Source organism: Orycteropus afer, unplaced genomic scaffold (genome assembly GCF_000298275.1).
Source record: "Orycteropus afer afer isolate SDZICR_OR568_19922 unplaced genomic scaffold, OryAfe1.0 scaffold00020, whole genome shotgun sequence".
Taxonomy (NCBI): Eukaryota; Metazoa; Chordata; class Mammalia; order Tubulidentata; family Orycteropodidae; genus Orycteropus; species Orycteropus afer.
This window is the reverse complement of record NW_006921607.1, coordinates 7353670-7367141: the sequence shown is the minus strand read 5'-3', so window position 1 is coordinate 7367141 and position 13472 is coordinate 7353670. Positions and strand designations below refer to the sequence as shown.

The 13472-nt window shown below is 44.1% G+C and overlaps 1 pseudogene; it reads right to left on the bottom strand.

Annotated features, from left to right (window-relative positions):
* The window catches only part of LOC103191709, a 5558-nt pseudogene extending 4951 nt beyond the window's left edge, over positions 1-607 (bottom strand).
* Positions 608-13472: the final 12865 nt, after the last annotated feature.

Here is a 13472-nt window from a genome sequence, read left to right as displayed (position 1 = left end):
AAGGTATAAGATCAAAAAAAAAAAAAAAAAAAAGATCCTTTACACTAACTGATAAAGGGATCGATGCACCGCCCACCATTTTTCAGGCCAATTTTCTCAATTCTGATTGTGAGTAATGTCATTCCTGGTTCTGACGGCAACCGTGGTAATAAAATCCCAGGGACTCCAGCAAGAAAAGAATCAGGAGAGCCTGCTCCAGCACCACCGTCGTCTTCATCTTACTCAAAGTCCAAATTCTCTTCTTTGCCAGGGGCTGAAATTCTTACTAGGACAGGCTGAACATCAAGTGGGAATTCTTTATGATGTGTAAGAATATTCTTGAGGATTGTTTTTCGTCTTCAGATCTTCCAGTATAAATTCTTCTTGGGACTGTGTGGACTGTAAAGCTGCACTTCGTGATTCCAAGCACGTTGCCATTTTGCCTGTGGTTTTCTTTGATTCTTCTGTGAATTCAGAATTATTGTGTTCAGACTGGGCTTCTATTCGTAGGCGTCTAATAGCTAAGACTTGTCCACTGCTTCCACCAGCTGGCCTCAAGAGTCGAAGTCAGCATCTCTCCTAAACTCACGCCCCAGCCTTGCAGGCGACTCCAGGTCACTTCTGACATGGCTGGTTCCCACCCTGCCCTTCCTATTCCTACACTGCCAAGGCCAGGCTCTAGGGCATTACCCCACCCCCCACCTCCTTCAATCTCCCCCCACATACACACCCAGCCTGGCCCAGACATTAACAGAGCCAGGAGGAACCACTACGGTCCCAATTGCCACCTACCAAGGAGCCACTCAAGCCCATTTCTCTGCAATTACATTGCATATGCTAATTTTAGGTTGGAAAATTAAAAAAAAAAAAAAAAAAATTTACGCAGTAACTATCTTCAATAATAAATTCCCTTTTAATTTCACTTAAAAAGATCTGTAGAGCTCCTAGAATGGCCTCAAAGGGTGATCTGAGGCAAGTTTTACCAAAATTGTGAAGATGACAGCTGCCTGCCTGTTTCTTTAAGGTTTTCAGGTGGAGATCTCAGGACCTCACTAAGAAGCCTATCCCAATATTTAATCTCAATGCCAGGGAAATGTACCAGAAATCCTTCTGGCCTCAATTTAAGCCATTTCCTCTATTCTTTCCTCTGCAGAGAAGGAAACTTTAAAGTGCATTTTAACACCAAAATGCTAAGAGCAGCTGTGCTAAAGTGATGGGATTAGCTGGATCTGTTATTTCTTCATTTTCAATGTTTTATAATAAAAATACTCATCCCCGACCCCCACTCCAAATGTTTTTTCCTCTTCTTTAATGATTGCTAATGTTTGGATGTGCAGTTGAGGGTTTATAAAGGGTTTTTCACAGGTCTTAACTCGAAGAGGTGAGTGAGAAAACTGAGAGGCCCAGTGAAGTCAAGTAAGTTTCTTAAGATTACACAATTAATTGTTGCTGGAATCAAGATCTAAACCCAAACACTCACTCCAAAACTCAAAGAGACATTGTAACAGCTGGAGCAGCCAGCCTCCAAAATGGCTCCCAATGATTCCTGCCTCTTGGAATGAGTCAGAATTGACTCAATGGCAGTAGGCTTTTTTTTGGGGGGGTAAAGGGGTGGGGTGGTGGTGCTATTTACCTCCTTTTGAGTCCCCTCCCACTTTGAACAGGGCTGATTGCAGAAATGACAAGAGTGTGGCTTCGGGGGTGTGGTCATGAAAGACTCTGCAGCTTCTGCATTGTTCTCTTAAATCTCACATGAAGGGGGAAGCCAGCCAACTGGTCATGAGGACACTCAAGCAGCCTATGGAGAGATACACAAGGCAGTGGCCCCCGGCCAGCTTTCAGGTGATGGAGGCCCTGGCCAAGGTTAAATGAAACTTCATCAAAGACCTGGAGCCAGAATCACCTAGATAAGTTGTTCCCAAATTCCAGACCCACAGAAACTGTGTGACATAGAATCTGCTTGGTGTCAGCCACTAAGTTTGGAGGTAATGTGTCTCACAGGCCTAGATAACGAATACAGGCATACCTTGGAGATATTGCGGGTTTGGTTTCAGACCACTACAATAAAGTGAGTATCGCAATAAAGCGAATACTGCAATAAATCAAGTCACATGAATTGTTTTGGTTCCCTAGTGCACATAAAACTTACATTTATACTATCAAGTATATTAAGTGTGCAATAAACATTGAAATACTGAGAATTACCAAAACGTGACACAGAGACGTGAAGTGACCACATGCTGTTGGAAACTTGGCACTGACAAATGTGCTCGATGCAGGGTAGTCACAAACATTCAATTTGCACAAATCACAGTCTCTGCAAAGTGTAGTAACGTGAAGCACAGCAGAACAAGGTCTGCCTGCATGGACACAGTGCCTCCCTTTTGAGTGCCTCTTACCTTTCACCAACGCCACTTATACCTATTTATACAAAATGAAAACTGTATATAATATTTCAGGGTTTTCCCAGAGTCTCTGAAGCTGATTCATACTAAAAGTAGTAATAATGGTAGTACTAGTCCCATTTTTTCTGAGGCCCACAGAAATAAAACTACTTGTCCTAGCTCCTGGAGCCAATATGTGCCACAGCTAGGATTCAAACCCGAGTGACCCAACTCTGCATGTATCTCACGCTCTTCGCCACCTTGCTATTCTGCCTCCCTGTAGGCCTAAGGGCCCCCGGTTTAGAACCACTGCTCTAAACCAAGACCCCTTCATCTTCCTCTGCTCCCTACCCCTTTAATCATAAAGGTTGCATTTCTCTGGTTCCATTCTAACTGCAGTTCCTATGTGACCCACTGTGTGCTGCTACTATCGTCAGGTGCTGTCCAGCTGGCTCCAACTCATAGGGACCCTATATGTTCTGCACCAGCCTCACAATCCCTGCTACACCTGAGCCCATCGTTGCAGCCCGTGTCACTCCATCTCGTTGAGGGCCTTCCCCTTTCTTCACTGACCCTCCAGTTTACCAAGCATGACATCCTTCTCCAGGGAAAGGTTCCTTCTGACAACACGATCGAAGTAGGTGAGACGAAGTCTGGCCATTCTCACTTCACCGAACAGACCTGTTAGTTCTTCTGGCAGTCCGCGGTATTTTCAGTATTCTTTGCCAACACCACAACTCAAAAGCATCAACTCTTCTTCAGTCTTCCTTATTCACTGTCCAGCTTTCACATGCATATGAGGCAACTGAAAACACCTTGGCTTGGGTTAGGCACACCTTATCTTCAAAAAGACATCTTTGCTCTTCAGCACTGAAGAGACCGTGTGCCAGGTCCCACCAAAGACACAAAAATAGAGTCACTGACTTTGAGGGCCTCCTCATCTAATGGGATTACAGAGATAGAAACAAATAACTGTACATATTATTAAGACCCATAATTGATTTTTGACAAAAGAGCAGTAAGAAGCCCTGGGAAGGCAGGCTTCACTGAGGTGATAATGTAGCTGTGCCTTGAAGGCCCCGAAGAAAAAGGAGTGCCTGCAGGGAATTCTGGGTAGAAGTGACATTGGGGTGAGGGGTACGTGTGTGTGAACATGCAAGTGTATTTAGTTGGGAAGGGGTCAGTAGGGGAAGGAGCAGGAGCTAGAAAAGGCAGAAAGGCAGTCTAGGGTCTCGTGGGGCGGGGAGCAGGAGGTGCATGTTAACGTAAGGAGGTTTGACTGCATCCTGCAAAAAGCAGGAAATGACAGAGCTCTTGCCCAATCCCACAGCCTCAGATCCAGCAGCATAGGTAGGGCCTGACTACACAGAGCAGGGCTCATCAACATTTGCTGAATGGATTCATTCAACTAGAATGGGTGTAAGGTTGGTCTGTGGTGGGAGGAAGGGGGAGGATAGGATGGGCAGTAGAGTCATCCTGTCTCCTCCTTGAATGTCACTTCTTCAGTAAGGCTTTCCCTGATGCCCTATACTCAGTGAGTCCTCTAATGCCATAGTACCCAATGCTTCCTTCATATATAATAAGGAAGGTATAATACAATCAACACGGTGATGCCACCTTCAATTATGCTATCAAATTAGACTGTCAGCCAGATGAGGTCAGGCACTGCTGCCTTACTCACTGCCTTGCCCTCTGTTCCTGGAGAAGGGGCTCCTCTATCCCAAAACACCTAGTGGTAGTCCAGCACCTTTCATTGGCATGGATAAGCTCCTACTGTGATACAGGCCTTCTGCTGAGTCCTGGGGACTTGCAGTTCAATTAGACACAGTTCCTGAATTGGATGGCAGTAAATGAAGGCAAACATACATGGTAGGTGCCCTAGTGGATAGAAGTCTGGAGTGCTGTGGGAGCTGTAAGGAGGGAATGTCTTGAAGCTGACACTAGGTAGGGGAAAACTCAACAATTATAGCTACTTTGGGTACAAAATAAACATGTAAAATTCAATATATTTCTTATGTACTACTAAGAATTCCAGGAGCTCTGGTAGCATAGTGCCTAAGACACTTGACTGCTAACCAGAAGGCTGGCGGTTCAAACCCACCAGCCACTCCTCGGAAGGAAGATGAGGCAATCTACTTCCGTAGTGATACTGCCTCGGAAACCCAAGGAGGGGTCGCTGTGAGTCAGGTCCAACTCTACGGCACATAACAACAACAACAACAACTAAGAATTCCATTAGAAAATAAGGGGGGAGGGGATAAAGGTATCCATTCACAAGAGCAATAAAACAATTTACATCATCTGGAAATAAAGCTAACACAAAATCTACAGATCCTACATGAAGAAAATGATAAAACTCTGCTGAGGAACATATGACATGGACCAAAGGCGGTTGCAGTTTGCCTTAGATCGGAAAACCCTCAAACATGTGAACATTAATTTTCCCAAAATTAGCCTGTCAAGTAAGTGTCATCCCAAGTAGGATCCCAGTGAGATTTTGCAAAAGGGTTCATCTTTGTTGATCCAGCGAGATTTTAATTGGTCAAAATGATCCTAATGTTCAACTGGAAAAATAGATGCAACGTTTTCATAACAAAAATGCCTAACACTTACCCTGTGCAGGCCCCATCCCAAAGACTTGATATGCATCATCTCATTTCATTTTCACAAACACCACATGGCAGATACTGTCATTACTATTAAAATTACATACATGAGAAGGCAGAGATTCAAAAGGGAAAAAAATATTAATAACTTATCTAAGATCACACAGCTAATAAGTGGCTAAGCTGGGATTAAAGCTCAGGCTGTCTGACTCCAAGCCCCTGAACTTAACCACTATACCCTACTGCCAAGGAAAGGTTGAAAAAGATGATTAATTAATTGGGACTTGTCCTGCCAGATATTAAAATGCATTAGGCAGCTACAACTATAACAGTACGATTTCAACAAAGGAATTGACTATTAAACCCAACAGAGTATAGTAACAGATCCAGGTGTATAAGGAATTGTAGTATGTGATAAAGGTGACATTTTAAATTGGTGGAGAAAAGATGGAAGTCAGTACACAGAATAGGACAACCTATTAGCCAATTAGAAAAACATTAAGTCAGAGCCCTACCTCTCTCCTTAAATTGAAATAAATTTTACCTAGATTTGGTGGCATAGTGCCTAAGGCATCTGACTGCTAACCAGAAGGCTGGTGGTTCAAACCTACTAACTACTCCTCAGAAGAAAGAATGGGCAATCTACTTCCATAGAGATACCACCTAGGAAACCCAAGGAGGGTTCGCTATGAGTCGGAATTGACGGCAGTTAGTTTGGTTTTCATAGATCAAAGATACATGTGAAAAAAGAAACAATAAAAATATTGGGGAAAAAACAAGACAATACTTTTATTAATCCTGGAATGGGAAGTCATTCTATGCATAGTATGAAAGGTAAAAACAAAAATCCATGAAGTAAAATCAATAGGTTGGGCTATATAAAATTAAACATTCAGATATGGCAACAAAATACCATACCACAGGTTAGAGTCAAACAATAAAGCTGGGGGAAAATATTTGACAAAGGGTTAAGATTCCTAATATACAAAGAGTTTTTAAAAGTCAATAGGAAATCTCAATAGGAAAATGGTCAAATAACTATGGCCTATACAAACAAGGAGCTCTGGTAGTGTAGTGCCTAAGACACTTGACTGCTAACCAGAAGGCTAGTGGTTCAAACCCACCAGCCACTCCTCGGAAGGAAGGTTGGGCAATCTACTTCCGTAGTAATACTGCCTCGGAAACCCAAGGAGGGGTCACTATGAGTCGTTCCACTCGAGGACTCGATGGCACATAACAACAAACAACATACAAACAAGGAGCTCTGGTGGTGTAGTGCCTAAGGCATTTGACTGCTAACCAGAAGGTTGGTGGTTCAAGCCCACCAGCCACTCCACGGAAGGAACACTGGGCAATATACTTCCATAAAGATTTACCACCTTGGAAACTCAAAGGGGGTCGCTATGAGTCGGAATCAACCCAATGGCAGTGAGTTTATTTTGGTTTTATACAGACAATTGAAGGAGTGCTGATGGTGCAGTGCCTAAGGCATTTGACTGCTAACCATAAGGTTTGTGGTTCAAACCCATCAGCCACTCTACAGAAGGAATATGGGGCACTCTACTTCCATAAAGATTTACCACTTTGGAAACCCAGTGAGGGTTGTTACAAGTTGGAATCAACTTGATGGCAGTTGTTGTTATGTCCCATCGAGTTGGACCCAACTCATAATGACCCCTCCCCTTGGGTTTCCAAGGCGGTATCACTACGGAAGTAGATTGGCCAACCTTCCTTCCAAGGAGTGTCTGATGGGTATGAACTGCCAGCCTTCTGGTTAGCAGCAGTCAAGTGCCTTAGGCACTACGCTACCAGGTTTTTTGGTTTTTTTTTGGTTATACAATTAGGAGTTCTGCTGGCACTATGGTAAGGCATTTATTCATTCAGCTGCTAACCAAAAGGTGGGTAATTCAAAACTACCAGCCACTCCAGGGGATAAAGATTTAGCAGTCTGCTTCAGTAAAATTTACAGCCTTGAAAACCCTATGGGGCAGTTCTACTCTGTCCTATAAGGTCCTTATGAGTCACAACTGGGTTTGTTTTTGAAACAAACAATCAACAAAAGAAGAAATACAAGTGGAAGTAAGTACTTGAAAATTCAATTTTCAACCTCACTAGTAACCCTGGAACTACAGATAAAAACAAAATGGAGATACCATTTTTTCAACAGATCAGACAAAGAGGAAAAAGAAGGGCAAAATCCAGTGTTAGCAAGGATGTGGGAAAACGAACATATCTCACGCACTGTTGGTGGGGGTGCAAATTCACAGTCCCTTTAGAAGGCAGTTTAGGTATCCATAACAAAACAACAAATGGGCAAACCCTTAGATCTAGTAATTCACTTACAGTGGTTTGTCCTAGGGAAGAAATTACAAAAGTGAACAGTAATCTATGTAAAAGGTTGCTTACTACAGCATTGTATAAAATCGTTAACAATATGGAAACGCCTTCAATGACCATTAAAACCAGTAACATAGCTCTAACTTTGTCAACTGGAAATATGTCCACAAAATTATTGAGTAAAAAGGGGACAGGTATGCACTATGGACCCAGGCATATTATGAAGGTCAAACTAAGAGTATGCATAAAGAGACATTTAAAACAGACTTAACAAATTCCTAATGCTGAATTTCCAGTGATACATAATTACTTCTTGACATGTTCCTGTATTGTCTGAATATTCTACCCTCAGAATACATACTTTTATAATCAGAATATTCGATAAAATTCACATTTTTGGTAAAGAAAAAAGGACTTAATTGAATACCTACCATATTGCACGGGAAACTATACTATCCCATTTATTTTCCTACCTCGAACCTCTCAGAAAGTTATCACTCATTCATTTTATAGGTGAGGAATTAACCCAATAAAGGTTAACTTGTCCTGTATCATATATCCTAACATATCAGGACTTGAACACAGGTCTGGCTGACAACAGTGCCCTTTACACAATGCCACTCTGCAACTAATAATTAGTATCACCATTAATATTTAACAATAGATGCCTCTTGTTATGTGCCTCTTAAGTGCCAAGCACTTGATGGATGTTTTCTTTAATCCTCTCAGCAACTCTGTGGGGTAGCCATTAACCTTCCCACAGAAGTGCAATAGCTGGCTGTGGGGTGGTGGGTACTAAGTGCTAACTCCCAAGCCTGCCTGCTCCCTTTGCCACATTTCCTGCTGATCCAGCTGCACACGGTCCTCCTCTTGAACATCATTGTGCCCTGAGGTCTTTGCTCTTCTACTTGTCCTTACATCTCCACCTTGTAGGGCTTTCATTTGATTGCAGTGCTTATAGATTATGGGTGTGACCATATGCAAATGTTTACTTTTACCATGTAGTTATTTAAACAAGAATGTTGTCAAGTCTTAGTTTATCTGCTGACTTCATCACCCAGCTCAGAAGCCGTGAGGATCTTTTGTGGCTGGCAGAAAACAACAGAACTCACCAGCCAGCGCAGTGGGGAGTGTGTCCAAGACCATGTACAGGGTTGGCAGACAATGTTTCTACAAGTGTATTGGTATGTTCTGTAAGAAATCCCAGGTATACAGTAGAGCTGACAAGGGACAAGGTTGTAGTCACTTCTTGGCCATAGCCAGCTACCCAGAGGGTGCGAAGAGTTGGGACCTGTGGGCTCAGGACCATGGTCTCAGGGGACATCAAGCTCATTTGGCAAAGCATACTATACAAACACACTGTTCCACACACATCCTACTTTGGCGAGTAGCAACTGGGATCACAAAAGCTTGCAAGCAGCAATCTAGATGCGACGATGGGTCTCTCCTTACCCAGAGCAAAGAAGAATGAAGAAAACCAAAGGCACATGGAAACAATTAGTCCAAGTGACTGGTACACCATGAGATTCTCAGGCTATATGATTATGAGACCAGAAGAACTAGATGGTGCCCGGCTACCATTGTCAACTACTCAGACGGGGATCTATGTAGGAGATCCTGGATAGAGTGGGAGAAGAATGTAGAACAAAACTCAAAATCATTAAAAAAAAAAAAAGGGACCAGGTTTGCTGGTCTGATAGAGCCTGATGGAAGCCCTGAGACTATGGCCCTAGCTGCCCTTCAGGTCTGGAATTGAATGTACTCCTGTGGCTTCCAGCCAAACAAAAGACAGGCATATGAGCTGAACATTTGCACTAGGTAGATACACTCCTTGGAGAGATCAATCATGGAGAAAAGAAGGGCTGTGTATGCACAAGGAGACAGTTCAGGGGGCAGGAGTGCATGGAGGGAAGGACACAGGGAACTATGGGGAGGAAGTGAGAAGGAAGCTACTGCATTGTGGGAAATTGAACTCAATGTCATGAGACAAAGTGTATGTGAGCTTCTGCATAGAAAGTGAATTTGCTCTGTGAACTTTCACCCAAATACAATAAAAATTCAAAGAAAAAAAAAAAAACTTGCCAGCCAGGCCCAGCTCCTTCACAGCTTGGCTCTCATCTGTCTGGCTCCCAAAGTGCCGCCCTGCGTTCCCTTTGTTCATGCTCCCAACCACACTCCTGCTGGGTTTGTCAGCTCAATAGTCCCAGCACCCAGCTGAATGCCCGGCCCAAAGTGCCGCTCAGTAAATGCCCACTACAGAGAGGAAAGAAGACAGCCTTGCATCACTAAAAACAGGAATTTCAACCAGGCAATAGCAAAGGAACCTGGGAGGCTGAGTAAGCCTCAATTGAGCTTAAGTGAGGGCAACATGCTCTCAGAATCAGTCATCTGGAGACTTTATCCTGCGCTCTCCAACTTTGCGAAGCACTGTCACGTAACCCTAACAGCTACCCATTACAGAGTGCTCACCACATGCCAGGCCCTGGTGCTCTGCATAGATCCTTTTATGGATGCACATATTTATTCATTCACATTATTATTTACTTCAGGAGTCCTGCTGGTACGGTGGTTAAGCACTTGGCTGCTAGCTAAAAGGTCAGCAATTCGAACTCACCAGCGACTCCGCAAAAGACCTGGTGATCTGTTCCCTTAAAGATTAAAGCCTTGGAAACCTTACGGGGCAATTCTACTCTGTCCTATAGGGTTGCTGTGAGTTGAGACTGACTCCACAGCACACAACAACATTATTTACTTTCTTTCCCCACTAGCTCTACACAAGCTCTAGGACAGCGACTTTCATCTACTGCATTCAAAACAGTGCCTAGCCCGTAGCAAGAGCTCAATAGTTCACTAAATTCTCCAAAGAGCCCCATGAAGTAAAACCAAACAACAAGTTCACTGCCATTCGAGTTGACTCCAACTCACAGTGAAACCCCACTGGGTTTCCAACACGGTAAATCTTTATGGAAATAGATTGCCCCATCTTTCTTCCATGGAACAGCTTGTGGGTTCAAACCACAAACCTTCTGGTTAGCAGCCAAATGTCTTACACATTGCAGTCAGCAGGACTCTAACTGACTAATATTAACAATGCAACAATCAACATTTACTGAGCTCTAGCTGCTACATCCCAAGGCTGTAGATCTTTATGGAAGCTGACTGCCACATCTTTCTCCCACAGAGGGGCTGCAGAGTATGAACCACCAACCTTTTGGTTGACAGCCAAGTGCTTTAACCACTGTGCCACCAAGACCCCGTCCAATCAATCAGAGGGACCCTTCTAAGATTCCTGTCAGACCCTCTCCCACCTTTACCCAAACATCTCCAATGGTCTAAAAATAAGATTCACTTAAGAATTAAGATGTGGCCCCTATCCACCTTTCTAACCTCACTGCCTCGTTGCTGTGCCTAAAACACCCACACCATTCCTCTAGAACACTCTTCCCCCAGGTACCAGGTACTCATATAGTTTGCTCCCAAATTTCATTCAAGGCCGTGCTCGTATGTAACATAACCCTGCTCCAGAGAACTCTTGTCTAACCCAGAATCTGACGTACCCACCTCTCCCCTCACCATCACTTTCTAACCTGACTTGTCTTGTTTTTCTTCAGAGCACTTTTGACCACCTGACATACTTCTTTGTTAATCCCATCCATCAGTGACAACCCTGAGGGTAGGGACCTCATCCTTAGGACCAAGTGTTGCTATGCCCAACATATAGCTGATGCTCAAAAAACGAGTAACTGAATCTGACACAAAAGAATTGACTCATCTCACTGCCCCCAGGATAGTTGATCAAAAAGGCTGGTCACTGCATGTAACAGGCCCATTCTGGAATCTGTGAGCCCTTTTGCACCCCCTTAGTACCATGTCTATGCCACTGACCACTTTGAATTGCACTTATTTACATCTTCCCTACTAGACTGGGAGTTCAATACCAGGACCCATGACTGTAGCCCATAACACCTACCAGAGTCTTAACCAGTATGTCTATCTTTTCTTGGCTGGGCAAAAGATGAATCTCAAACCTAACGGCTGAAGTTTAATTTCTCTGCTTCCGAATGCAATGAAATGGGTCGCCTGCCAGCTCACTGCCCTGAGAAATGCCTTGGCCTCATTCCTAGGAAGCCGAGACCTTGGACTTAAGCTCAGTGCTCCTTGGAATTTCTTGCATGTGAGCTGTGCCAAAGGAAGGCTCCTGACAGAATGGGATTCATCAACTGAGTTCAGAAAACCTGTGTGAACAGCAGGTGGACTTAAAGCAGGCACTTAGTGAAATTACTTTCTGCTGTCTCAAAGAGAAATAATAACATACAAGACTGGCTAAAGGGGAGAATGCTTGGGTATAACAGGGCCGGGCTGCACTCTACAAACCAGAGCTTTCAAGAGCAGTCTTTCTCTACAGGCTGTACCCTGGAGTCTAGACCTTTCCCAACGCCCTGCTTGTTATCCACTCCCATTACTCCAGGCCTCTGAGGTTTCCCAAACTTTATCTGGCATGCTCTTCCTATCTCCCCTGCTGAGTAAAAGCCTCTCCATTTTCAAGAGTACAGCTCAAATGCTGCCTCCTTTGTGGAGCCTTCCTTGACCTCCTCTGACATATTGCTCTACCTCTGACAGGCATCTTGACCTCCTCTGACATATTGCTCTACCTCTGACAGGCATCACTTTGTTCTGAGCAGCAGGTGTCAGTATCCATTCACTCATCCTGCTCATGTTAAGTGATAAGCTTGGGGAAGACTTTAGGACTTCTACTCAAGGAATTTACTGTCTGGTGGGAGAGACCAATGCAAAGAAACATATTAATGCAGGTTGGGGAGAGGGCTAAGAAGGAAACAAGGTATGGTGAGAGAGACCACACAGCCAGGTGGAGATGAGGGAAACTGACTTTAGAATGGATGGTGTGGAATGTTTCTCTGAGGAGGTGACATTTAAATTGGTAGCAGATGGTTAAGGAGGTAGCCAAGCCAAGAGTGGGGAGAAAGATTCCAGGCAGAGGGCACAGCAAGTGTGAAGATGCCGAGGCAGCAAAGAGTTTGCTTGGCACAACCCAGGGACCAAATGGTGTAGCTCTAACCTAAGAGGGTTGGGACAGCGGTGTGAGGAGGCAGGCCTCCGTGTAGGTACTAGTACCATCCTTTGCATTTCTTCCCGTGTTCCCCCTCATTAGAGGGGCTCCTCTCCCTGTTCCCAGTGCAGAAAAGACACCTGGTTGCCATAAGACGCATTCAACAAGTGCCTGTGAGCTGCACTTCCTCAGAGATGGGGGCACTTCTTGCTCTCCCATGCCTGTGTCCCCACAGCAAGTCCCCAGTTGGCTCGCCTAACTGAGCACATGGGACTGGTTAACCACAAGACTGGTGGTAGAAACGGAGGATGAAATGGGAGCAGCTGTGAGAGCTACAGTTACATCCTTGGCAAATGCCACTGACAGCACAGTTGGCAGATGTGGCCACCACATGGTCCTTGGAGACCAGATTCTCGGGGTAAATTTCAATCAGATGGCAACTCTGGTACAAGAGGGCCTGCCAAAATTACGAGCCTCAAGATTGAAAGGATCAGGCTGAAGTTCTAAACACAGTTTCCAAGGTTTGAGTAGTTCCTTGATTTTTCTTAATAATCCAGAAGATGAGAAGACTACTTGGTGAGTCAGCTGCCCCGCCCTGTACTGCCCCTGATGAATTAGCCCCTGACCCAACCCAGAATTCGAGCATTTTCAAGAACACACCGTTCTTTAAATCACACTTTGAACTCTGCTTTCTGAATAATGGACTTTGAATTACTCTAAACGAATCATTATTTAGGCTAAATCAAGCCATGATTTTCAATTCTTGAAAGGAAAGGGAGTATAGGGGGCTTCTGAGCACTTACACATTCTTGAGGGCATCTCATGAGGAAACATCATTAGGAATTTTTTGTCTAAGTCACACAGGCTGCTGTCTTCTTTGTGCTCGTTAAATTTCTTGCAAGTATTTTTTAAGTCTAGTACACCTACTCCTCACTTATCGACTATCTTGTTATTGACATTTCGCATTTATGACAATAGTGAAAAATCTACTATCCAACTATTTTGCACATTAACGATGTACGTCTGGCAGTATCCCATACTGAGTTGAGAAGCAAGAGTAATGCTGGCTGTGATGGTCAAGGTTATGTGTCCACCTGG